Genomic DNA, 25,727 nt, shown 5'->3' with positions numbered 1-25,727 from the left:
TTACAGTTAATTTCGCTGTTCCAAGCACAGGATGATCCTGAACAGACAAGCCACCATTATCTCTACCTGTAATTGATTTTCATTCTACTAAGAGGTTGAAAGTTAAACATGTCAATCCAATACTAGACTTCAAATAAATTAGTCAGAGCTATCTCTGCCTCACTGAGATCTGAAGCAGAGTTCACAAAAGTTATTTGTGAATGAATCACCATCTTTAGGATAATAATAATGTCTAGATTAAAGTGTGAATGTATGGGTTAAAATAGTATACATCAAGTACTTTGAACTCCTCTGGCACAACTAGGCACTGAACAGAGAAATGCCACATATCTTGAGAACCAAAAAGCAAACAGATTTCTCACCAATTCATAAAATAATAGACTTAATTAGTAGGAGTGTTTGAGTAGTTATTTAAAGACTCTGTCACAATGTAGGTTAGAGTGACAGTAGATGGCTTAAGGCCTGTAATCCAAACTACTCAGGAGGCTGAGATATGATGGTTGTGATTTGAAGTCAGCCCACGTAGGAAAGTCCATGAGACTCTCATCTCCAATAAACCACTTAGAAAAAGCTGGAAATGATGTTGTGGTTACAGTGGTAGAGCCCTGACATTGAACAAAAGAAATTCAGGGACAGTTCCCAGGCCGCAGGACTAGCGAAAAAAAAGAAAAGAAAAAAAAAGAAGTGGGCCGGGAGTTTGGCCTAGTGGTTAAAGTGCTTGCCTAGCATGCATGAAGACCCGGGTTCGATTCCTCGGTACCACATACATAGAAAAAAGCCGGAAGTGGTGCTGAGGCTCAAGTGGTGGAGCTCTAGCCTTGAGAGAGTCTAAGGACATTGCTCAGGCCCTGAGCTCAAGCCCAGGACTGGCAAAAAAAAAAAGAAGTATTTTCTTTTTTTTTTTTTGTTTTTTTGTTTTTTTTTTGGCAAGTCCTGGGGCTTAAACTCAGGGCCTGAATGCAGTTGTTGGATTTCCTCAAGGCTAGTGTTCTACCAAGTAAGCCACAGCACCACTTCTGGCTTTTTCTATATATGTGATACCTAGGAATTGAAACTGGTCTCCAAGCACACTAGACAAGCACTCTACCACTAGGCCAAACTCCCAGTCCCTAAAAACATTTTCTTTTTATTCATATATTTTATTGTAATTAATACAAGGGTTACATTATACTCAGCATATAGAAGGTACATTACTTCACAAACATTGATACCCTTTATCATGTCTTGGTCCCCTTTTCCCTCCCCCCCCACCCTTCATCTTGTTTTCCCCCTTCCCTATCCAATTTCAAATAAGCAAATAAGCATATATGCAATATATCAGATAACAAAGTAAAATACTATAATAATATGACATAACTAAGGGACAGCAAAAGAGATGAGAGATAACACAGTACATTAAAGACAACAATCACTCATTATATGGCTTTTGTTTCTATATCCTGGAGATCTTTTCATTTAGCCTCATCCTATATGGCGTAATGTATCTAGGTTTTGCTCAATTGTAAATCTCTGCTAGGAGAGCCCAAGGTTTCTACTTGTTATGACAAATGAGGGAAACCATTGAGCATATGTTCCTTTGAGTCTGGCTTACTTCATTTAATATGATTTTTTCTAAGTCTTCCCATTTCCTTACAAATGGGGCAATGTCATTCTTTCTGACAGCAGCATAGAATTCCATTGTGTATAAATACCACATCTTGTTGACCCACTCATCAACTGAGGGACATCTAGGTTGGTTCCATATCTTTGCTGTGGTAAATAGTTCTGCAATGAATATCATTGTGCTAGTGAATTTAGTATGTCCTTGTTTCAAGACGATTGGGTAAATGTCAAGTAGTGGAATTGCTGGGTCATAGAGGAGCTCTATGTTTATCTTTTGAGGAACTGCCGTGCTGCTTTCCATAATGGTTGAACAATTTACATTCCCGTCAACTGTACAGTAGTGATTCCTCCTGGCCACATCCCCTCCAGCATCTGTTTATTAGATTTCTTGATCATGGCCATTCTAACTGGAGTGAGGTAGAATCTTAGAGTAAAAACATTTTCTTTTAAAGCTGATAAAAGGTAAGTTTGTTTTGCCATATGATTCTTTCAGAAAGAACAGTCCAACATATTCTGTAAGACCTTTAGAATATTAGAATTTTGGTAGAATATATATGCATGCATAAAGAAATACACAAACATATCTTATACACATTGATATCTATAAAATGTTGATCCTCCTAAACAGAAAAATATAATATTTGTTATTCTGAGAGCATAGTGATTACCTCTAATCATTTCTGTTGTGGGAGGTGTAGCCCAGGATATTTTAGCTTTACATCTATGAATTTACAATTTATGTCACTATATATAGTATAATTTTAGGAGTCTAATTTGTGTCCTATTGAAGTATGTAAGACATAATCATTCTTGAATATTAATAAACTGTTAAGCTCTTTTGTTAAATGTCATCATTTGTACTCTCTTTTAGTCTTTTATCTCTATATATGTATATATGCATACATATATATGCATATATATAAACTTGTATCCTATGCAAATATAAGACCTTTAGGTCTCAGTTTCTAGATTAATCATTTATTATTTCTTCATGTAATTATGAATTTACATACATATGTATACACTCATGAATGTATGAATGCATTTTACTTTATTCTGAATCTTTCAACATGTTGAATGGAGGAAGTGACGTTATTGCTATTTTTCTCTCACCTTCACAGGATATGTTTAAGGTTTCCTCTATGTATGAGGGTCTTTGTTTTAGGTGCTTGATTGCATAGTTGTCACATTTTTATAAAAACATATCATCACCTAAAGATATTTTTGGATTCCTGATTTATCAATTTCCCTTAAATGAAGTTGTCTAGACATATTAAACTTACCCATAATTTGGAGAACATGTTGAATATTGACTGGTTTTCAGTGTTAACCTGCTTTAAAATCCCTAGATCAATCCTACATCCATCAATTTTATTGGTGATTAATATAAGACTATACTTTGTCTTCAGTATGTATTTCAATAATGCTTGGTTTGATTTCTCAACTATGTTTCATAATATATCCGTTTTCATGCTCTCTCAAAGATTTAGCATAATATTGAAATATTTCCACTTTAAATATTTAGTAGAAATTAAACAACAATCTACAACCAAGCAATGTTTTTTTTTGGTATTTTTTGTAAAACTATGTAAACTTATACATTTCATTCTTAAAATAATTATAAGACTGGGTATTCTACTTCTGTTTAAGTTTTGGTAAAAATTGCCTACCAAGAATATTAATAAATGTGTTCATAACTTCTCTTATTATTTGCAAATGTCTTCAAGATCTATACTGGCATCTCATTTATTATTTCTGAAATTAGTTAATTGTGGTTTTGTGCCTGTTAATCGTTTTTGTCTGAAGTTTAAGGATTTGTTAGTTCTTCTTAAAGAATATTTTAAGGCCTTGCTGAGACAATAAAGCATGATAAATATTTTCTATTTCACTAATTTATGCTATTGTACTTACTACATAATTCTTTACATTTTGGGGGTGTTTATTTTGCAGTTTTTGTGTACATTTCTCAATATTGGTGTTCATCTCATTAATTTTCATTTTTTTCATTGCTGGTTATGAGCACTGAAAGCCACAATTTCTTTTGTAATTCTTTTGTGATACAAAAACTTGCTATTTAACCCAAGCTTATTTGACTTAGGAAAATAAAAGTCAAGTTTTCAATTACCAACTATCCTTGGTTTTGCTAAATGCAAAACATTTTAAATAATGTAAAATTCAATCAGGAATGAGAGAAAATAATGCAAACATATATCTTATTAAGGATTGCTATTCACAATATATGAGTTATGACCATAGTTCATTAGTAAGGCAATAAACATTTTTAAAATTAATAAAATATTTAGGCAATATTTTACAAAAATGGGATGATGATGAAAGATTTGCACATTTTGCTATATCTAATACTCATAAGAGTTATTCTTGGTCAAAAGAGAATCACAAGTTAAAACTACAATAAAATTCAATTCCATACTTCGAAGAAATGCTTAAAGCAACAGACAGACAATAACAAATGTTACATTGAAACAATTTCTAATAGGATTCAGGGAGAAAGGAAATATTTTAAGTCACTGGTGATAATTGCTTAATAATTTCTCATATAATAACCTACAGTTCATATGATCTCATTCTTTCCATCATAAGATATTTTCTGCATCTGAATGTATCCAGAGAACCTTATGTCAGGTGAAATTGGGTAGAGATACAAGTATTCACACACATGTGGAATTTTAAAAAAAAATTAGGACTCATAACAGGGAGTAGAATCATGGTTTGTGGATTTTAGATGGATGGAAATGAATGATATAAAAATTTTAGTCAGACTAAAATTCATGAGTTATATATTGTGTAATCTGGTAACTATGTAACGCATTTTAAAAATGCAAAGGTGTTCTCCCCAGAAAAAATATTATTTATGTGAGGTAATGCCTTTCTTAATTTGATCATTTCACTGTGTATATAGATTTGAAAGTAATGCAAGTCTATACAAGTTTTGTCAATTAAAGAAATCCTAACATCTTAAAAAAGATACTTTCTGAGCAAAAATTACAACCAGAAGTACTGATTTGAAATTTGTTTTATTTATTGTAGCAAAAACCCCTCAAAATAACTAAATATCCATTAATTACGGATTGCATTAACCAGTTTTCTACTATTCATTAACTGGGATACCTCACTTTCCTTCATGAACTGTTACTTCTATTTATATATTTGAATAATATCTGATTTCTTTAACAAATCATTCACATAATTATGTAACAGAAATTCTGGTTTCCTGTCTGGCCTTGATGAATGTGATTCTTAGCTTAGAAGAATATAAAAAATGTCATGCAATACAAACCTGTATTTTGACCACTCCAATGCTGGTAACTTTTAAGTTCATCTGATGTAAGAGATATCAAACTACTGAAATAGAAAAAAAAATCTAACGACAGGCAGACAAGACTTCAACACTTCTTACTATTAAATTTTTCTCTTTATACCCTTATTGTTCAGGCTAATACTTTGTCAATTAAGCAATTCACACATCTCCATTTGCCAATTACTCTTATAGTTTTAAAATAGTGTTTTTATATTTTTGAAGAAAAGGACATAGTTCTATTTGTTTTGTTCTTCTGTATTGAATGCTATGTCTAGGTCACAATATAAACTCAAACATGCATATCAGCACATTTACTGAATACATTGGCTTTTGTGAACCCATGGATTTTTCTAGACAGTGTTTTCTAAGCATTTTTGTCACTGGTACAAACATTTGCAGGAAATCAACATGAGGATGCAGGAGCATAAGCCATCCTTGGTCAGGATTTATCTAAATTCTTTATCTCCCTTTCTGAACTATACCTAAAAGTCGTTCAGATCCATAAATCCTTTCTGCTATCTATTTCCTTCTTTTCTGTTTTCACTTGATGTATACTGGTAGGAAACATGCTTAGGATTTGACACATTTTAAATTCTCTCCCTTTAGTTGTTTTTGTATTTGATGTTTATCCTTAATCTTCTCTGGTACTGGAATTTTGGGTTTTCTGATTTAGTTGATTTTAGCTCTTTGGCTATAGCATCTTTAGTTAAGCCCCAATATCTCAATTCTTACTGTTGGAAAAAGTATGTGCCTAAAAGGAGTCTTGGCTCATCTCAATTTTATAGAATACATTCCTTGCGGGCATTGGCTATGTATATTTATATGAATGGTTATTCTTGGTATTTCACAGTGTCCTGACCATGAAAATGAATTAATTGTTGAAGTGATGAATTTATAAATGCTACATTAGATTTTGTCCTTTGCATGCAACTGGGAAAGTTTATTTTCCATTGATGTAAATTATTCCAATAGTTATTTGAGCCACAAATGCAAGTAACAGGTTTACTTTGTTCATTAATTTATATCATTCCATCTCAGTTGCCCTCACTATTATAAATACAGCTATGCTTTTTGAAGAAATTAATTAATTGAGATACATTAGTTTTCACTGATTTCCCATCAATAGAGATAATAATATGTAATGGCTTGAAAGAAAGAAGGACATGGAATTCATTTTGTAGAAAATCCACATTCCTCTACATTTGAGCTTTTAAAGTTTGCTTAAGATGATGAATCAGAAAATGAATGTGTTTAAGGTTTGCTGTAATGTAAAATATTTTTATTTTATCAAAGTAAAAACATCTACCTTCTAACTGTGTTTTGGTGAGGTGAATTGTAGTGCAAGTGGAAAAAAGCAATGCTCATGTTTTCAATACAATCCTGAAATTAGTAGCTAGTAAAGAGAATTATTTTATTAATTTAATTTTTATTATCTTTGACTAATTGTGTAGAGGGATTTCCTTTCAACTTTTCATTTTATGAGTACAATGCATTACTGGGAGATTACATTTGAATTATTTCTAGCCAAATGAAACTTACTGTCTTGGTCATTGTGTGTGTGTGTGTGTGTGTGTGTGTGTGTGTGTGTGTGTGTACTACTCTTTTATCTAGGCACACCTCTCACATTCACAAGGGACTGGTTGATGCAAGAAAATCTTAGCTGTAATAGTGTAATTCTCCTCCACATAGTCTTTTACATTACATTTATTGGCCCTGAATTACCAAGGTAGTAGCAAGTTTTCAAGAGAAGTAGTAGAATGGGTATAAACTGTCTGGATGTCAGGCTCAAATATCCTAATACTTTTCTCTTGTTGCAATCGTTGGTCAAATTGATTCACCTGGCAAGCTCAGATTCCAGACTGAATAACGAATTCTGTGTTTTCATGGAGAAACTTTCAAATTCTGGCCATTATTTTGTAGAGTTATAGTACTTTTTATAGGGTGGGAAGCAAAACATACTGAATACACAGCTTTCTAGAAGGTGAATTAATTGATTTTATCTCTTCTCTACCTTATGATAAAAATAAGTCTACTCTTCTCCCTAGTGTTCTATACCATGTCCTAATGCACAATGCTCTTATCCTCAAATACAATTCCACTTTCCTTGATGCTTCAAAAAAAAAGAAAGAAAGAAAGAAAAAAAGAAAGAAAGAAAGAAACTGATGCATTTTCTACATATATTCTTCTTTGTCAATTTAGGATTTATGCCCACTAAGAGGAAAGGGTCAGAATCGGATTTCATTTTGTAAACTTGCTCTCTTTTCCTGTGTTTACAGCAGTGACTCTGAATGAAGCATCTTGGCTAGCATTCAAATGAGTCTGACTTGCAGTTCAAATCCTAAAGGAGGATTCTCTGTGCATATTTTTGGGAATATGGACTATGCATTCATCAGTGACAAAGGAGAAACTGTCGTGGATAGTTAAATTTATATCTTCAAAGGCACAGCAATCCCTTGTATTTTCAGTGTGATCCACCTATTTAGACTATTTCTGCAATGCTTCTTATTTGACAAGATACAAAGAGTCAAGTTCGCTATACTTTTATGCAGATTGTTTTTACATAATTCTCAGAATTTTGGTTTCTCTATCTTTTGATCATGCATCATTAATATGAAATGATGAATGAAAATGTGAGAATATGTTTTCTGGGAATCTGCCTTCCATGTTGCACTGATTTTTCACTTTACAGTCTTTAATGTGGCTCCATCACAAAGTCCATTTGAAGGACCATTATCTGCAAAATTTATTAGACCTCTGCTGTGACATGCTATATTTATCACTTATGTGACATCTCTTAAATAGAAAAGAGAAAATATTATAATTTTGGTTACTTTAGACCATTGTCAATATCGGCATGTCTGATAGAGTACTATGTTCATGCTTTCATTCTCCGTCCCTGTCCTACAAGTAAAATTGCTCTTTTATTCATTTTTCCTCTACCAATGACTGGCAGCTGATTTTGAAGTGTCAGGCCATTATTTGTTTTTTTGGATGTTACCATTTATTGCAGAGAGGATAAAATCAATGTGACATTTCCAGAACAATGATAGATGACAATAGTGAGTGGTCTTTAAATGCAAAGGGCTAATTTTTTTTTAAATGTCACCAGTGTACTATTTCAGACTTTGTCAAAGATAAAGCAGTAAAACTTATAGACATAAAACTAATAATATTTCACCACGTTACTTGCTGATAAAGATCTTATACTTTTATATGCCTAGTTAAATATTACTTTACTACTAGCTAGAATAACCATAGCTACATTGCTTTAGAAGTCCATTTATTTGAATTGTTCAAAACTATAGATGCTTTATATGAATTGATGTGTGGATATGAATGTGTATTTATAAAGTACACTTGTACAAGTATTTTCATATGTGTTTACTTATATAACTCCACACACAAGCACATGCACACAGATTATGGATAAAAGGAATTTAAACCTATAAGCATGAAAATATATGTTTCTATCAGTGTGAACTTATTTAAGATGAACACCCTCCATTTGTTTCCCATTCTTTTATTTCAAATAAAATTATCATTGACATTAAACCACAGGTTGAATGAAAATGATGTATAAATATTTTGAAAAGAGCTTTGACACACAATGACATATGTAGCTCGTAACATCATTGTCACGATTAATGATATATAATTGCCATTGCTAAAATGCTTGCATAGACAGAGTTTCTTACATTATCTTTTTATTTCTGTGGTTATTTATGTGTTTGATTATTTCTTTGAATTCTTTTCATGCAGTACCCTGTTTCTATTTAACCTTGTGCTTCAATGAAATACAACTCTTCATTCGGTAAAATTTCAGAATTGATGGTCAAGAAGCAGTTGAGTAGGAGGTCAGAATGAAATTTCACAGTCCAAAGTGACAATTCAGTTTTAGAAAGTGATTTACAGCTCGAAGAAGTAAACATGCATCAGAAACTGAGATTTTTTCCTGCCACATTTGGAAGAGTCTGTAGACTCAACAGCAAGTCAGAACAAAGTTTTGACAGAAAGTTCTCACATTAAACTCCAGGAAAAAAATAGACCCCCCCAAAAAAAAGAGGAGCAGAAGACAAAGGGAAGAATTCCTTCCGGCTTTCCATATGAGCATGTGTTCCATGTCTTGCTGACATTCAAGACTTAAAAGATTTCTCAGGAAGCCTCAATCTCATGGCTCTCCCAAAATGGGAAATTTTCCTGTAAAATAATCCACAAATAGATTCAAGCTGTCTTTGGCCTTGCATTTAAGTACATATTCAGTAATTTTAGGTAGTGAGCAATATGTTCCCAGTAACATCAATGTAGATTCCACTACCCCAAACTCTCTGTACCAGCTTGTCTCATTTATGTGCACAAACTCGAGCACAAATCCCAATCCTAAACCTTATAATTTTTGATGTGACATGCAAATCATTAAATTTAGGTTTCTTTACTTAATGAAAACAATTTACCAATTCTAGTTTCTCAGGAAAACTTTAATATTACGTGGTTGCATCCCAGGTACTCATTCATTCTCTCTGTCTCTCTCTGTGTCTCTCTGCCTCTGCCTCTGTCTCTCTGTCTCTGTCTCTGTCTCTGTCTCTCTCTCTCTGTCTCTCTCTGTCTGTCTCTCTGTCTCTCTCTCTCTCTCTGTCTCTCTCTCTCTCTCTTTCTCTCTCACGCACACACACACACACACACACACACACACACACACACACACACACACACTGCTTGATATTACTCCCAGAAACCAAATGTTCCCATGTGTTTTCCTTCATTCCTTCTATTGTTCCTCAATCTACAGTAATATGTTTCATTTTATTGTTTAGTTTATACGTGTCATTTGGAATCATTGTCCATAGTTTTAAATAAATACAAATTCAAAGGTCATAGGAAATGGTCACCAAGAGTCCTATCACCTTCATTTGTCACGGACACAATGCTGTGAGTTTCCTTGCTTTACCCCAACACAAGCATATCACTTCCTAGGAAAGGATGCCTTTAGAATGAAATAGAATATAATCCTTGTCTACATTTCTGTCTCATTCCCAGATAAAGTTTCCTGAGTTTGACACTGGAAGTAATTTTGTGAACTGAAATAAACAACAACAAACATGAATGGAAAACAAGAGTGCATAGTTCTTCTTTTTATTTACCACAATCCCTCCCAGGATCTCTGCTGTCTATTTCTTAGTCCTTTAATTGTGGGACAGTATCATCAGTTTTAAGAAAAAGGGATGGATAAGGAGGAAACCAAAGACTGTTTTTTATAATACCTGGAGCAGATGCTGAAATGGCTTAAGGAAAGAAAATCTGAGTGATATTTCAGCCATTTGCATCCCATATAGGACTTTAAAGAAAGGTCACGAACTCTTTGTACCAAAGCCACCGGGTTCCTCTCTAAACTTATGGCAAAATAAAATACCTTATCCATGAGTCTTCAATAATGGTGTTGAGGGCTGGGAGTTTGGCCTAGTGGTAGAGTGCTCACCTAGCATGCACGAAAACCCAGGTTCGATTCCTCGGTACCACATATATAGAAAAAAAGCCAGAAGTGGTGCTGAGGCTCAAGTGGTAGAGCTCTAGCCTTGAGAAAGTCCAAGGACAGTGCTCAGGCCCTGAGTTCAAGCCCAGGACTGGAAAAAAAAACGAAGAAACAAACAAATAATGGTGTTGAGAAAACTGCACACCCACATCCAGAAGGGTGATCCTGGGTTCCTGTCTTTTACTTTGTACTAACATAAATTTAAATTGGACCCAAAACCTCAATGTAAAACCTGAAACCTTGAAACTACTACAGAAAGGAGTAAGCAAACATTAAAATTCACTGGCATAAGCAGGAATTTCTAGAGTAGAATTCTAGTGGATCAGCAAATAGGAGAAAGAATTGACAAATGGGATTGCATCAAGCTTAAAAGCTTCTGCATGACACAGAGTATAGTTACTAAAACTAAAGAATAGACTCCAGAATTGAATATCTTTGCCAGCCGTACATTTGAGAGAAGTTTAATAACCACGTATTATCTTACTAGTCAAAAAATATGTTCTTTGAACCCAGAGTTATCTGTGAGGCTGTTAGGAATGCTGAATATCAGGAGAGCTTCTGTTGAGTCAGGCACTCAGGCAAGATACTGGGTTTTAACAAATTTTCAAGCGATTAATTTGCACATGAATGTTTGGAAAGGAATACAGTATTTTTTCCTCAGTTCTATGCTTTCAGTTAAAAGTGGTTGCCAAAAGGAAAGCTGGATGAATCCATTTAGAATCCCATAGAAGCTGAAGATAGGGTCAGAACTCCAGAACAATATTTTGAAGTGAAAGTAGCAGGCCAATAACATTATCATTGGCTCGACTTTTTTGGAAAGAGCCAATTTTTGCCTTGCTTCAGAATTGCTGACTCAAAACTTATTGGAACACAGTATCATGTTTAATAGTGTACTGTATGTGATTTAGCTCACTACACTTTTTACAAGCAAACACTTTCACAAATTTCCTAAAGCACAGAACCTGAAATTCCAATAAGTAGAACTTCTTGATAAAGAAGTATGTCTTTCATAAATGAGAATAAATGTCATTGTAACAGTAATAACAGGGAAGAAGAAACTGAAATATTTTTAAGAGCTACATCTCATCTGTAAGAGATATATTTTGGGATTGAGAATCTAGTTGTTGATTCCTTTTTAATGTCCCCTTACCCTGCACCAGCCAAGTCATCTTTATATGGCTACGGGGTAAATATATACATTTATAAGGAACTCTGGTTTGGTGATTTCTAATTCCTAAATGTAAGAACCAATGTCCCTGTAGGAAAAATAGAGATGAAACTGAAGACAAAAGATACACAAGAATTGAAAAGCCCAACAGAAAGGAAAATAATAATATAACAGTTTAGTTCAAGCAAACCATGTTACTGGTTGCTACCGTTGAAGAATTAAATAAATTTTCATAAGTATATGTTCAGTCATCTCTAATATTTGTATACCAGAAAAGCAAGAATGGCACAATTGTGTGTTTTGAATGAGACAGACAGTGATCAACAGAAACACACACAGAGAGAGAGAGAGAGAGAGAGAGAGAGAGAGAGAGAGAGAGAGAGAGAGAGAGAGAGAAGAGAAGAAATGAGTTTGAGAAAAAGATCAGAGAGATATGAAGGATAATTAACTGCTAGATAGATGATGATTTTAGATGATATTGTATTGATGAGCTATCATTTTCCTTATTGAAATGATTTTTTTCTCAATTGCTATATTTACATTGGATATGACTCTACATACAAATCATTAGCAGTCCTAAGAGAAGATGTCTTTTTATTTGATACTACAATTCTGTCATCACCACACAAGCCAAATTTTCTCCTAAGATCTATGTTTGTATGATTAGGACAGAGACAAAAGGTGACACTTAAAAACTTTACTTCAATTACTGTCTTTTGTTAGTATGAGTTACAGATAAGAATGTCACAAGCTTTGTCAGCTTCTCCATTTCTTCCCTATGTTACTGAGGAAACAGGCCAAGCCTACAGACCAGGCTTGAGGCACTGACTTTCTGCCATGATACTAAGTATTCATAAATGTTTCCTTGAGAGTTTCAACATCTAGCTCCCAAGATCATCTATTATCTGCGTTTTGCTATCTCACTATTTATCTAGCATGCATTGGGACTGACACTTCAAAGAACTGACCTTGCATTTTTATAGTACAACTGAATATGATATAGAGAAATTTTCTACAAGTATTAGTAATTCATAGGAGCAGAAATGTAAAAAATATTAAAAGCTATTTCTAAGGAAATATTTGGTTATTTATATCTAGTTTCCATATTCAAGTTTTACTATAACCTGACAAGATTGGACAAACAAAAGATCAATGGAAACTTTTAGTAGTATGTAAAAATGATCATTTTTCTTTTTGTTCTAGGAAAATATTCTTCCTTTAAAAAGCACAAATTAACACAGTTCAACCTTTAAAAAATGCATCAAAAGTAAAAGAAAAAAAAGAATTCATTGAGCCATACTTTACATTGGAAATGATGCCATTAATTTTTTGTCAATAAGACATGCTCTTTGGATAGTTTTCTCAGGAAGAGCAAGTTTTTCTTAATTACTCAGGTTACACATATGACTTCATTTTTCTGAATAAAGACATTCTTGAACTGGTAACACTTTTGCTTTTTACATATTGAATTATGTAGCTTCAGAACCTATTCATTGATTCATTGATCTACCAAGACCAACTAAAGACCTCATCTTCCCATTTCATCTTGCATAATACAAAAATCCACTAACTTCTGGACTGTGAGTTTGACCTAGTGGCAGAGTGCTTCCCTAGCATGCATGAAGACTCGGGTTTGATTCCTTGGGACCAACTGCATAGAAAAAGCCAGAAGTGGCAGACCATTGGCCTTATGAAAGCCCAAGGACAGTGCTCAGGTCCTGAGTTCGAGCCCCAAGACTGGCAAAAAGAAAATTCACTAGCTTCTGTACAGTTACACCAAATATACTGATTAATTCAATAAACTTGCTTAGTTTACTAATTGACATTTTCTCAGAAAAAGAATGCAGCTAGTATTTCCATTATCTGAATCATCCATAAAATTTCAGGACAATAAACAGAAAACATGCTCTGGAGAATAGCATACTGATTTCTAGCTAGTGTTCTGAAATTCAAAGGGGCCTTTTCAACAATGATTTTAATGTCAAACACTGTGTGACTTAGGAAGGCTTTTTGTCCTTTATTGCTAAAGTTCTACCATAGAGCAGAATTAGTGGCTGTTTTTTCTTGCCTGAGCCTTACCCTATATGTGTAACTACAGCAAATTAGAGACTACCTTCATATAACTAAGAATCAGATGTCTTTTGTAGAAGTGGAAAATTTTGAAGGAAAAATCTCATTATAGAGAAACATTGAGTATCTAACTCCTTTTAGCTTTACCAGTATGTCATTAGAAAATCATGAAAACACAGTCTATGGATTCTTCTGTTTCTTTTTTCTAATAGCCTATGTATGTCAAATAATTTATCAACATCTGAAATAAAAGCTTTTTTACATTTCTTGGTGTGCCTTTGCTTTATTAGTACATTTTTTTCCTGGTTCATTACCTCATTTATTGAAGTAAAGCCCTCAAAGTTGGTGAAATCCTTGGCACATTTTAAAATCATTCTAATTCTTGCATCTGCTTCATTTTTCATCTTGCAGCTAGAAATGGTTATAAGCACTCACGGTAGTGCATAGTTACTTTAAAGTTACATTCATTTCATTTTTAATTTACCAATTACTGTACAAGAGGGTTAAAATTTTACATGTCCTGGGCCAGGAATATGGACTAGTGGTAGAGCCCTTGCCAAGCATGCACAAAGATGCAAGTTCCATTCCTCAGTAGCACGTACATAAAAAAGCTGAAAGTGTAGTTGTGGCTCAAGTGGTAGAACTCTGGCCAGTAGACAAGTACAGTGTTCAGGCCCTGAGTTCAAACTCCAGGACTGGCAATAAAATAAAATAAAATAAAATGTCCTTTTACCTCCAGGATAGTGAAACAAAAGCCATATAATGAATGATGGTTGTCCTTAATGTACTATGTTGTCTCTCATCTCCTTTGCTGTCCCTTGGTTATCTCATATTGGTATAGTATCTCACTTTGTTATCTGATATATTGAATTTATTTGTATTTGGATATTTGAAATTTGATAGGGAAGGGGGGAAAACCAAGACGGGTGGGGGGTGTGGGGGGAGGGAAATGGGTACCAAGACATGTGAAAGGGTATCAATGTATGTGAATTAATGCACCTTCTATCTGGCAAATATCATGTAACCCTTTTACTAATTACAATAAAAAAAATAAATAAAATGTCCTTTTGTGTTTGTGCACTGCATCTTGAATGGATTCATATCTTGTATCATCAAACGTATGTGCAAAGTCCTTACTACAAGTAGCCAAACTTATTTACAGGTCCTGCAATTCGTGTATACAATACTTGGAGGCAGGGGTTATTCTGTTTAGCAAAATTCCTAATATTAAAAATTGCTGAGTCTCATGAGAAATACCAGATTTTCTCTATTATCTTCAATTCTGATATTGTAGTGAATTTCTTGATTGTAATATTCCTTAAAATCCATAAGCCAGAGGATCTGATGTGGGAATACTTTTTTTAAAAAAAGCCTCAATTGCATTAAACAGTATAATTTAAAAAATAAAATCACCTTTTTTATTCCAAGCCATCACAAAAGTCAGGTCAACATTTTTATTATAACTCACACAAAAGAAAAACTTTAGTTTTCCCAGTGGAAAGAATTGGGTAAAAGCAAGTCTGAGAAAATAATGGGAAGAGAATTGGTTCACATTGTCAGATTGTCAATCATTTTGAAAAGTTCTTATGAACTTAAAAATCAAATAGGGCACAACTCTAATCAAGAAGTTATGCTTTCGTTTCAGAGTTGATTTCGGATAACATTTAAGCAAAACTATGTAACAAAATTTAGAGATGTTGCATTACTTCATGAACAAATGAGCTACATATATCCTTGTAGGCATTAAAGAGTTTTATTCTCTTGGAGTTCTCAGTTATAATACCAAGAAATCTACCTTTCATTATTAGATGTTTATAATCTTTTGCAGTATGTTTTCACTGGATATATTTCCCACAAATTATAAAAATAAATTTAGACATATTTGCTTTTCTTTGTTTTACCATGATAAGGCCTTTTGTGTTTATTCACTAATATATGCCTACATACGTTTATATTTTTATACTAATGTAATCTCAAATGCTCTTCTTTTGCATGTTTATGTTATCTAACTGTGTTCACTTTTGCTTATTGAGGTAGAAATCTTTGTTCTAGGTATATTATCTAGAATCATTCATTTACAATATTTTATTTATAATTTTTCCTATCTATCATGCAGACTACTTTATAATATCTGACTAGTATATTTTCCTGGCATCTTCTTTAACTCATTAGCTATAAAAGATGTATTGAGATTTACTACTTTTCTCAGACTGGAAAAGGTTTTTGAATCACCTGCACCATTATATTTTATTAATAGCACACTCATAATTAAAAAGTGTAGACTTGCCATCATCAGAGCATAGAATATGTTTCGGGGTTCCCTATATTTCCTTCATATCTATGCTATGAAAAAGTTGTTCTCCATTTTGAACTTCTTTATTTAGCCTCAGTTATCATTAATTGCCAGAAATGTAATCATCTTAAGCAACAACTAAGCAACGAAGAAAAAAATCGCTAAAATTAATGTAGAGCATGAATTTTTCGTTTCTTTGTGAAGTATTATTTACACAACACTTCTGATAATTTCCTTTGCTTTACTTACAATCTGTAGTTTTGTCTTAAATGTATTTACTTATTTCTCCTGTTTCCTTAAACAAAATTTTGAATTCCATTACCTTCTCAAAAACTTTACATTTTTTTTCATTTTAGGTACTTTTAAATCCATTTTGTTGTGCTTTCTTCAGTTATTTATTCTTTCCCTGCTTAGATTATTTGGTTTGAGCACAAATAATATTTAATGACATTGTGTCACATATCACAAAAGATTTGAAGACATACAATATGGCATTGTCTATTCACCATGTTAACTAAAATGTGTTCACATGATAGGTTTAATTACCAAAAGATGCTAATTGATATACAAATTATTATTTAGGTGGGTGATTTTGATTTCTAATGTTTTAAATGTAGTAGTATCATGTTTTGAAAATTACAATTTTCCCTGCTATCCATTACACCCCATATCCCTATATTTACTGTTCTTAAGAAAGAATTTTATGATTTGTATGACATCATTAAATAATTCAAACATTTTCTTAATTTCCAAGGAAAATTTGACTGATTTATAAAGGAGCAAGTAAAACTGTGTGGAGAAATTACTATGTAAATGATGGCAATTGTTGTTTCTTGATTTTATTTGAATGACATAAATAATGATATGAAGTTTGAATTAAGTCACCTATGTAGTCATTGGGAAATAAAGCCTTTGGCTATTTTGAACACATAATATAGTTTATCATTCATATGCTTTCTGTCTATTGTCTATACTTCATCTAAGCAGTTAAATTTGGGGACCATATATTTAAGTTCTTTTCTATGCCTAGTGAAGCCATGACCAAAGTAGTTCAAGTAGAAATATTTTCCTCCAACTATTCATAGTGTGGTTCAGTCTCAACATAGATGAATAGAGCACAAAAATCATTACCTCCTTATTCCTGTTCCTGGGAGGTATGTGAAACACATGGGGTATCAACCTTGTCCCCAGTATACAAGTATATAAATCACAAATACATTCACATGCACGTCTAGTTGTCATTCTATGCAGAGGATCTAAGGATGGAATAGGCCCTAAAGGTAAAACTAACTTCTCCTTTTCACTGGCAACTGGGGCTAAGGTGAAGCAGATTAACCGAGGTGGTGCATGATGTACAGTTATCCTCTGGAGGAAAAGAAATTAATTGTTAAGTCTTGCCAGTCACAGTCATGAAAACTGCATCCGTTCTTCTTAAAAGGGAAATGACAATCTATATAATTATTTTACATTTGATTTCAAAATGATCCATTTGCATGTTTTAATGTGTAAACTTCAACCTAATAAATTAGTAGTAGCCTTAGGATAAGATTTCTATGCATGTGTAACACTTTTATTTTTCTATTGTTTCAAACAAAGGAAATCAATAAAAGAATTCCAAGAAATTTCCTAAATGCTTTCACCTCTAAAACAATCAGTTTGCCTTTGTCTATGAGCTTCATTATTGTATTTCTATTTGTACATGAGTGTATGTGTGCATATACATGCACACATTTCTGTCCAAAGTACACTGAGTTGGAAACTACATGATGGACTTTGTGATGATATAAATGGCATCTTAAGACATCCATGTGTTCTTATCAATCTCAGAAAATGTTACAATAGTTTTACAGTTATCATCTAATCAACAGTCTTTGCTCATTGTACTTAAAGTGACCTCATTAATGTTCTCTGTGATGATTATTTGATACAGGAACACACATCACATCATAGATTTCATGTCTTTGGCTTTCATTTCTGTATGTCTCTCTCTTCCTTAACTTTAATCATTTTTAAGTATTATTTACATCATAGAGTACCACATAATATTGGTAGAGCTGTTGTTTACTTATCAATAGATTTAGGATATGAATTTTATATCAGAATATTGCTGAAATAGATTGTTTTCATTCTAGAAACTGTATCACAGATACACTGTTATATTTATGTTACTTAAACAATTTTGTTAGAGATCCATTCACTTGTTTCTTCCATATTAAAGTTTTAGTTTTTTCTTTTATAATAAATCATTGTTTATGATGACTGTTGCAGATTTATAATTTTGAGATATGTAATCCAATGTCTTCCTACTAAGTAAAGCCAACACTGAAGAATAGTTAGTTGATTTATGGCTTTAAGAAAAGAGACTTCTGTTCTTCATATTCCCCAATGTTTACATGGAATTATATTTGTATGGCCTTGTGGATTTCTGTTTTTTGCATTAGAGCACATTGTATTGCCACTATTACTTCTCTTCATGATCAAATTTACTTATATTTCTTCACACAAACTGTCATAAAGTAATTCTCCTTTCTTGTGATATATTTATGGTCTTCTAAGATTTTTCTCTTATGCATAGCTTATCAGTTACTTTTTGAACTTAATATAACCCAGAACATCAATTTGAGTGTATTTTCCTAAGAACAAAATAAGCCTGAAATCATTTCTGAGTTGTATACCTTCTTTTGCATAAGCTTCAATCTTCTGAATAAACTGAAAACTACGGTTTTGTAATTGTTACTGTCATAAAGCATCATTTCAAAATCAAAATATACCTAAATAATTAGAAAGATGTTTTAAGTAATTAAGTATATAGAAATTTTAATGTTCTGTACATTTATTCCCAGATAACTCAGGTTTCTTTATGTTGTGGTACATAAATCCGTATTTTGTTTCATTTTCAAATTGTATCTTCCCAGCACATATAAACAAATTTGATTTTTATATTAATCTTCAACCTTGTAACCTTACTAAATTCACTTATTTATCATAAGTATTTACCATGTAGATTCTATTATATTTTTAAATGTAATATATATGTTTTCTGGAAAGAAAACCTCATATTATTTTTCTATTCTTTCTTCCTTTAATTTGTTGTCATTTCTTTTTTTTTTTTTTTTGCCAGGCCTGGGCTTGAGCTCAGGGCCTGAGCACTGTCCTTGGACTTTCTCAAGGCTAGAGCTCTACCATTTAAGCCTCAGCACCACTTCCGGCTTTTTTCTATATATGTGGTACCTAGGAATCGAACCCGGGTCTTCATGCATGCTAGGCAAGCACTTAACCACTAGGCCAAAATCCCGGCCCTTGTTGTCATTTCTTACTGTACTACTTGATAATCTTCAAGACAATTTTTAAAATTTCTTTAAAAATCTGTTTTGCCTGTTGATAGATGGAAGATATTTTATAATCCATTTCAAAAAATCAAATATTTTATTGTAATCACAGTTATTTATGGTTACAAAAGCAAAGGAGATATATCAGAAATTGTTAATGTCTTTTGTACAAACCTCAAGAGTTTTTTTCTTTTTTTTTCTTTTTTTTCTTTTTTTTTTTTTTGCCAGTCCTGGGCTTCAGCTCAGGGCCTGAGTACTGTTGGCTTTCTCAAGGCTAGAGCTCTATCACTTTAGCCTCAGCACCACTTTGAACTTTTTTTCTATCTATGTGGTATTGAGGAATTGAATCCAGTCTTCGAGCATGCTAGGCAAGCACTCTACCACAAGGACAAACTCCCTGCCTCAAGAGTTTTTCTTAAAATGGCCACACTTGAATAAAACTCACTAATAGATGGAAAATATAATCCTGACATGTTATTACCTATACATGTGATGTTGAGCTCTACTTGTTGGCTTTAATTTCTGATGGTACTTTTGACTATAGCATAGACCAGGGTTCCCTCTGTATCCCGACATCTGACAGCATAAGAGTTTTCAGGTTACTCAGTTGTTTTAATCTGTAATCTCAGGTTTATATATACGCAATTCCCTTTATGACAGCTTTGGAGTCTAGTACCTTCTATTATATTGTGATAGAACATTCCATTATACAGTGAACAAATTAAAGCAGAAAAAGATATAAACTCCATTATTTTATCATATATGAGGCCATAATCAAGAAAATATATGAGGAAAATATCATTACAGAAAAGTTTTAACTTTTTAGAGATTAAGCACTCTAAAATTTTTTGCAGTTGTCCTTAGGAGTTGAAGATACATTTTTCTACCATGAATATTTTTACCATGAATATGCAAGGCATAGTTTTCAAATCATTGTTCATATTTGATTAAGAAAACAATTTTTGTTTAGCACTTTGTATTTTATACCATCCTTGCATTCCTCGATAACCCCTCCTCATTTCTAGTGGCTTTCCACATCAATATTTTCTGTCAAAAAAAAAAAACCTTAAAAGCTTACATAATGATGATCATGAACATTTCCACTGCTCTTGTGAACATGTCTTTGTGATTTGAAATTAAAATTGTATTTGTAGTTAATTTTGTGAATCATCTGATCTTAACATTGGAGAACTTAGAAGAATAAACTCAATATAACCACAAATGGAGCTGTGGCACAAGTGGTAGAGCACTAGCCTTGAGCAAAAGATACTAATTGACAGAGTCTAATCCCTGAGTTGAAAATCCAGACTAACACACACACACACACACACACACACACACTCAAACGCACACACACTGGAGAAAGAAATTAAAGTTTCTGCCACTTCTTTCATCTGCTGTTTCCATCTGTGTACCTGGATCCTGCTTTGTATACTTACCAATTAAAATTTACATACAGTATCAGTAAAAGTTTCATTCAGAATCTGGGAAAGCCTTTGAAGCTACAGCTTCAAGTTTTATGTTTGTTGGTAAAATGAACTTGTTTGAAAACCTTTTCAAACTGCCTAATTCCCAAGTATCCGCTCTCTGTCCCAACATCAGCCATTCTAGATGAATGCACTGAGGTCAAATAGCTGTATGTTACACACATAACTCTTATGAGTCATTCCTCGACAATCCATTTATATGACTCATACTTCTATCCATTTATTTTGATTTCCATACTCGATTACAAAGTGGAATCTCCCAAAATACTTTCATCAGCTCCACAAAATATGTAATAGATCTGTTAAAACAAAATGCCTAAAATTCTGAGGGACACAACCCAGTATCTTCTATCATCCCTGATCTTTCCATGATCATGATATCATTGAACCAGATGATTACCTAAAACCCTGTAAAGTTAGTGTTGATTCTTTCATCAATATTCCTTTATATTCTCTAATGAAGGTAGAAGATAGAGTCAATGACATGCTTGATGCTGGCAGGACACGAAGCGTACAGAAAGCCATCAGGTTTTAGGCATACTCCTGGGTGGGAAGCAAGACCAAATCTAAAAATGAGCTGCGAAAAACCTGGCTGGATGTTGCTATTGCCCCAGATTAGCAAGTGCAAGAATTTGAGTTCAAACCATAAGTACTGCAAAAAAATAAAAATAAAATAGAAAGAAGAAATAATTGGTTTCATTTTCCATTTAAACTCTAAAAATACAACTTTCTATATTTGCTTCATAAGATGATAAATAGGAAGCCAAAATTGTAGATGACACTTTAAATACTTTATAAATTCTAATCTAAAAGTTTTATAAAGAAAAAATATAGAAAATATATTATGTGCTTATTATACAATGACCCAGAAATGTTCATTTTCAAAGCTCTATTGAGTTATACTCGAGATGCTACATCAGTTTTATGCTTTTCACATCGTTTCATCATTTATAGGCTTTGTTTATAAATATGTCAATATTGGGCTAATTATACATGACTCAATATAACTGAAGTACAGATCAACTTAAATGCCAAGAAAAGTATATAAAGTCATATAGTCAAGCCAACATACATGTCATGGACCACGGAGCTATTTTGAGAGAACTCACTTCAACAGACCCTATGCACAGTGCTGAAGCTAAGAAATTATTTTGGAAGTGAAATAAAAAAGATTGTGGTTCTTCATATTTATGAAACTTTTAGGTCTTTAAGTTTTACTTTCTTAGGAAGGTTTTGACAGATCACATTTACAAACTATTGCTGAGGTGAGCATTGTTCTTTATATTCTGCCTGTTGCTTCTCCAGGCAAGCTGCAGGCTTTGCTACAAAAGCTCACAAATTTGGGGAGCCATGCTTATATTAGTTACTTGTCACTGTGACAAAATACTTCAGAGAACCATGTAAATGGGAAAAGGATTTATTTGGATCATGAGTTCTGAGGTGTAAATTCATCATGCAGAGCAACTTTGTATATATCACAGTGAGGAGGAATCAGGGAGCAAGAGAATACAAGGGAGAGTAAAGGCAAGAGAGAACCCAAGGATACATCCCCTGCAACCCACTTCCAACAAACCACCACATCTTACCTTCCACCACTTCCCAATAATAGAAAATACAAATCTGTTATATTATTAATCTAATATCAATCACATTATAAATCTATGAAGCAATTAATCCATTGGTCACTTCATTGTCCTTGTGATGTAGTTGTCTCTGGAAATGCCCTTATGGGCACACTCAGAGGTTTAATTTACTAATCTCTTATGAGACTTTCACTTAATTCCATCTCATTGAGAATAATGATTAGCCATCACATCTATGGTACATTCTGCTTGAGTGTTTTATTTCCCATGCCTATTGTTTCTTGGGATAGGCTGGCATACACATAGTAGATTTCTAATTAGGTTGGACATAATCTATAATGACATGACATATAATTGTGTTCTCTTTTTTTTTCACCCTAAAACAAAACCTAATCTACCCACTTAAACTAATCTTTTCCCATGTCCTTTTTAAATTCACTGTTTTAATCTTTTGATAAGACTTTAATATAGTAAGACACTTTTTAGTGAGTAGATTTTATTATCTGATCCATGTAAATTAAAGTATGTACAGTTTTGGTTAACATCACATAAATTTGGTGAAAAAGTGGTCAAATTGATTGACTGGTTTAATTATTGCTTGATTGAGTAGATTAGCTATTTTTTTCCTTTGTAAAGGACTTAACTCAAGTAAGAGGAGATCCTTTTGCCCCTGTACATTAAAATATAAGGAAGACAGTGCCAAGAGTCTGGCCTAGTGGTACAGTGCTTGCTTACCATGCACAAAGGCATGAGTTTTATTCGTCAGTACCACATACATAGAAAAAAATCCAGAAGTGATGCTGTGGCTCAAGTGATAGAGCTCTAGCCTTGAGAAAGTCCAAGGCCAGTAATCAGGCCCTGAGTTCAAGGCTCATAAATGGCAAAAAAAAAATATAGGGAAGGCCTTGAAAAGTTGAAATCTAGTAAGAAATATAATAATAATAATAATAATAATAATAATTAACTATGAGACACTGTGTATTCAATAAAATTTAACTAATACTACTTACTAATTTACAAATAATATTTTCTAAAGGCCAAAAGCATCTTTTAATTTAACAAGCTGTCAAGTGTTTTACCTTATGATAACACAACAACAGTAATGACACACATGTTCAAGTGCAGATAACTAAAATACTAATTAAAAAAATCAAGACTAGTTGTGGAGCATGTCACATCAGGAAAATGGAAACCTATGCTGTAAAAGGAGGCTTAACTCGTGGCCTAGTGCTCATTCCCTAGTGTTGGGACTGCACCTGGCTGAGATGGTGCCTGCCGCCTGGTTGGAAGACATGGCTGGGTTTAAGGCCACCTCTGGGATAGGCCCCGCCCTCTCAGACATCATAGTGAGAGTACCTCCTCGGCCTTGCCCACCTTTGTGCTGATAGGCCTTGCATCCTATGATAGCTGAATGGACTTCCTCAGTAAATGAGTTTCTGCCTTGAATGGTCTCCCTGATGCATCTGATTGTCCTCCTCTGAGGAAGGAAAGGCTGGGTGCAGGCGGTCAGTCGGCCCTTTCCTTTCTGGGCTGGTTCTGATCAGGGCATGTTCTCTCTATCTCTCCTGCAGATTGACAACTAGTCATTGAAAAATTAGATGAAATGAAATGAGCCAGTTTGTGGTGCTTGTTTTCAAGGTAACTGGAATTTAATTTTGAATTAATGTATGATTTTTATCCTGATTTAGTAAAATAATGTGAATCATAGTAGTAATGGTGAAGACTTAAATAGTTACAGAGATCCATACATAAAGAGTGTGTCTGAAGGGAAGCACTGGTTTGAAAAGCAACCTCTGCAGCCACCAGTGTTCTGCTTTCCTGTCCTGCTTATCCTTTCTGTAATGCAGCAGAAATAGAACTGAATGATGATAACTCAGGACTTCTTGATGACATTCTCCCAAATCGTAAGCCAAATCAGTGAGGAACATAGGTCAACTATTAGTCATAGAATTCTACTGAACTCTTGATTATGTCTGTTACTAACGCAAGTACTCTTGAAAGAACAGACATTAAATATGGATCTTCATTCGTAGTAACACAGGAATAGTATAGCTCAAGGCTTTTTTATTCCATGTGAAAAGGAGTACGTTCTTGGTAGATAGAAAGTAGAAGGGAATTTATCTGAGTCTGCTCTATACTATTATATATCTGATTATATGATATTTTTTCCTTTTGATGGTTCATTATTTTAATACAAGGAAGGTATTATCTCTTTGACCAACTCAATGTATGGAAGCCTAGAGCCAAATGTTTTATTCATGAGTGATGTCTTTTTTAATATAAACAGTAAAAATGTAAAAGAATAAAAGTGATATATACCTAGTAATGAGTGGACCAGTAAACCCACGGGCAACTTTGCTTTGTAAGTGGGGGAAGATATCGACTTTGTGGAACCGATTGCAAAATTATCAATCCTATTTGAAACTCTTTTATATCCTATCCTTTAATTCTTACAACTTTGACTATTATCATATATTGTGCATTTTTTTCTTTGAACTTTCAGGGAGGAGAAGTAACTAAACTATTCTCTTGAACTTAGAAGGCCTGGAGCAAGTTAAAGGGGCAGCCCCTGACCAGCTGGCAAAGGGAGAGGAGAGGGAAGCACCTGGCTGCAGACAGCTCTGTTCACATCTTGATTGACAGAAACCTCCACTTTTCCTCTGGAAGTCGGTTCTTCCTCTAGGCAGGGTGGGAGAAAAGCAAACATTAAAACTAAGCAGATGCTTGCCTCAGGTGGCTTCTAGAATGCTTATCACACACACACTTGCAAGGATAGTTTTCTCCTTTAATTAAGTAGGAACAATCACAAAGTCATGAGATTTTAAAGATATTTTTAGTAAGGAAAAGGAGTAAAGTAAGCATTGAAACTCCCATGAACAACTGGAAAGCTCCTTGCAGAAGATAGCCATGTTAACCATAAACAAAGGAAAACATTCAAACCTTACCATGTCAACATATTTCCAATATGAAATTTCCCACACTTGGAATATATGAAGGAGAAATACCAACAGACTTGTCTTTCCTCTGCAAGATGTAAAGTGTGGAAATTCATCCATCCACTTGGCATCATGTCTTCAGCTTGAGCCTTAGTTAAACTCACTCACCTGAGTGAATTTTGGCACCTTCAAAGTTGAAATGCTCAATTCTCCCACCATAGCACAGGAAGGATGACATCCTTTATGGCTGGTGTTCCATGTTCCAATTTCTCTGTGTATTGAAAAAATACAGGATATACATAGAAAGGGAGAAATTAAAAATGGCAAGATGTCTGCAGACTGGTGCTGTGAGGTGATTTCTTGAGAAGATATGAAACTAATATTAGGACCTACCATGAATCCTATAATGTTTT

General features: G+C 33.6%; 1 long non-coding RNA gene and 1 pseudogene across 1 annotated transcript; one reads left to right on the top strand and one right to left on the bottom strand.

Moving 5' to 3' along the window:
• Positions 1-23,723, bottom strand: part of LOC150049737 (endosome-associated-trafficking regulator 1 pseudogene) — a 44,819-nt pseudogene extending 21,096 nt beyond the window's left edge.
• Positions 23,724-23,855: 132 nt separating this feature from the next.
• Positions 23,856-25,110, top strand: LOC150049736 (uncharacterized). Its single transcript, XR_016538872.1, has 2 exons — positions 23,856-24,016; positions 24,882-25,110. It is a non-coding gene; the product is annotated as an uncharacterized LOC150049736 (long non-coding RNA).
• The last annotated feature ends 617 nt before the right edge of the window (positions 25,111-25,727 follow it).

Source organism: Megascapheus bottae, chromosome 19, assembly GCF_031878675.1.
Source record: "Megascapheus bottae isolate mThoBot1 chromosome 19, mThoBot2.hap1, whole genome shotgun sequence".
NCBI lineage: Eukaryota > Metazoa > Chordata > Mammalia > Rodentia > Geomyidae > Megascapheus > Megascapheus bottae.
Note: the sequence above shows the minus strand (reverse complement) of the source record. Positions and strands in the feature narration are given on the sequence as shown.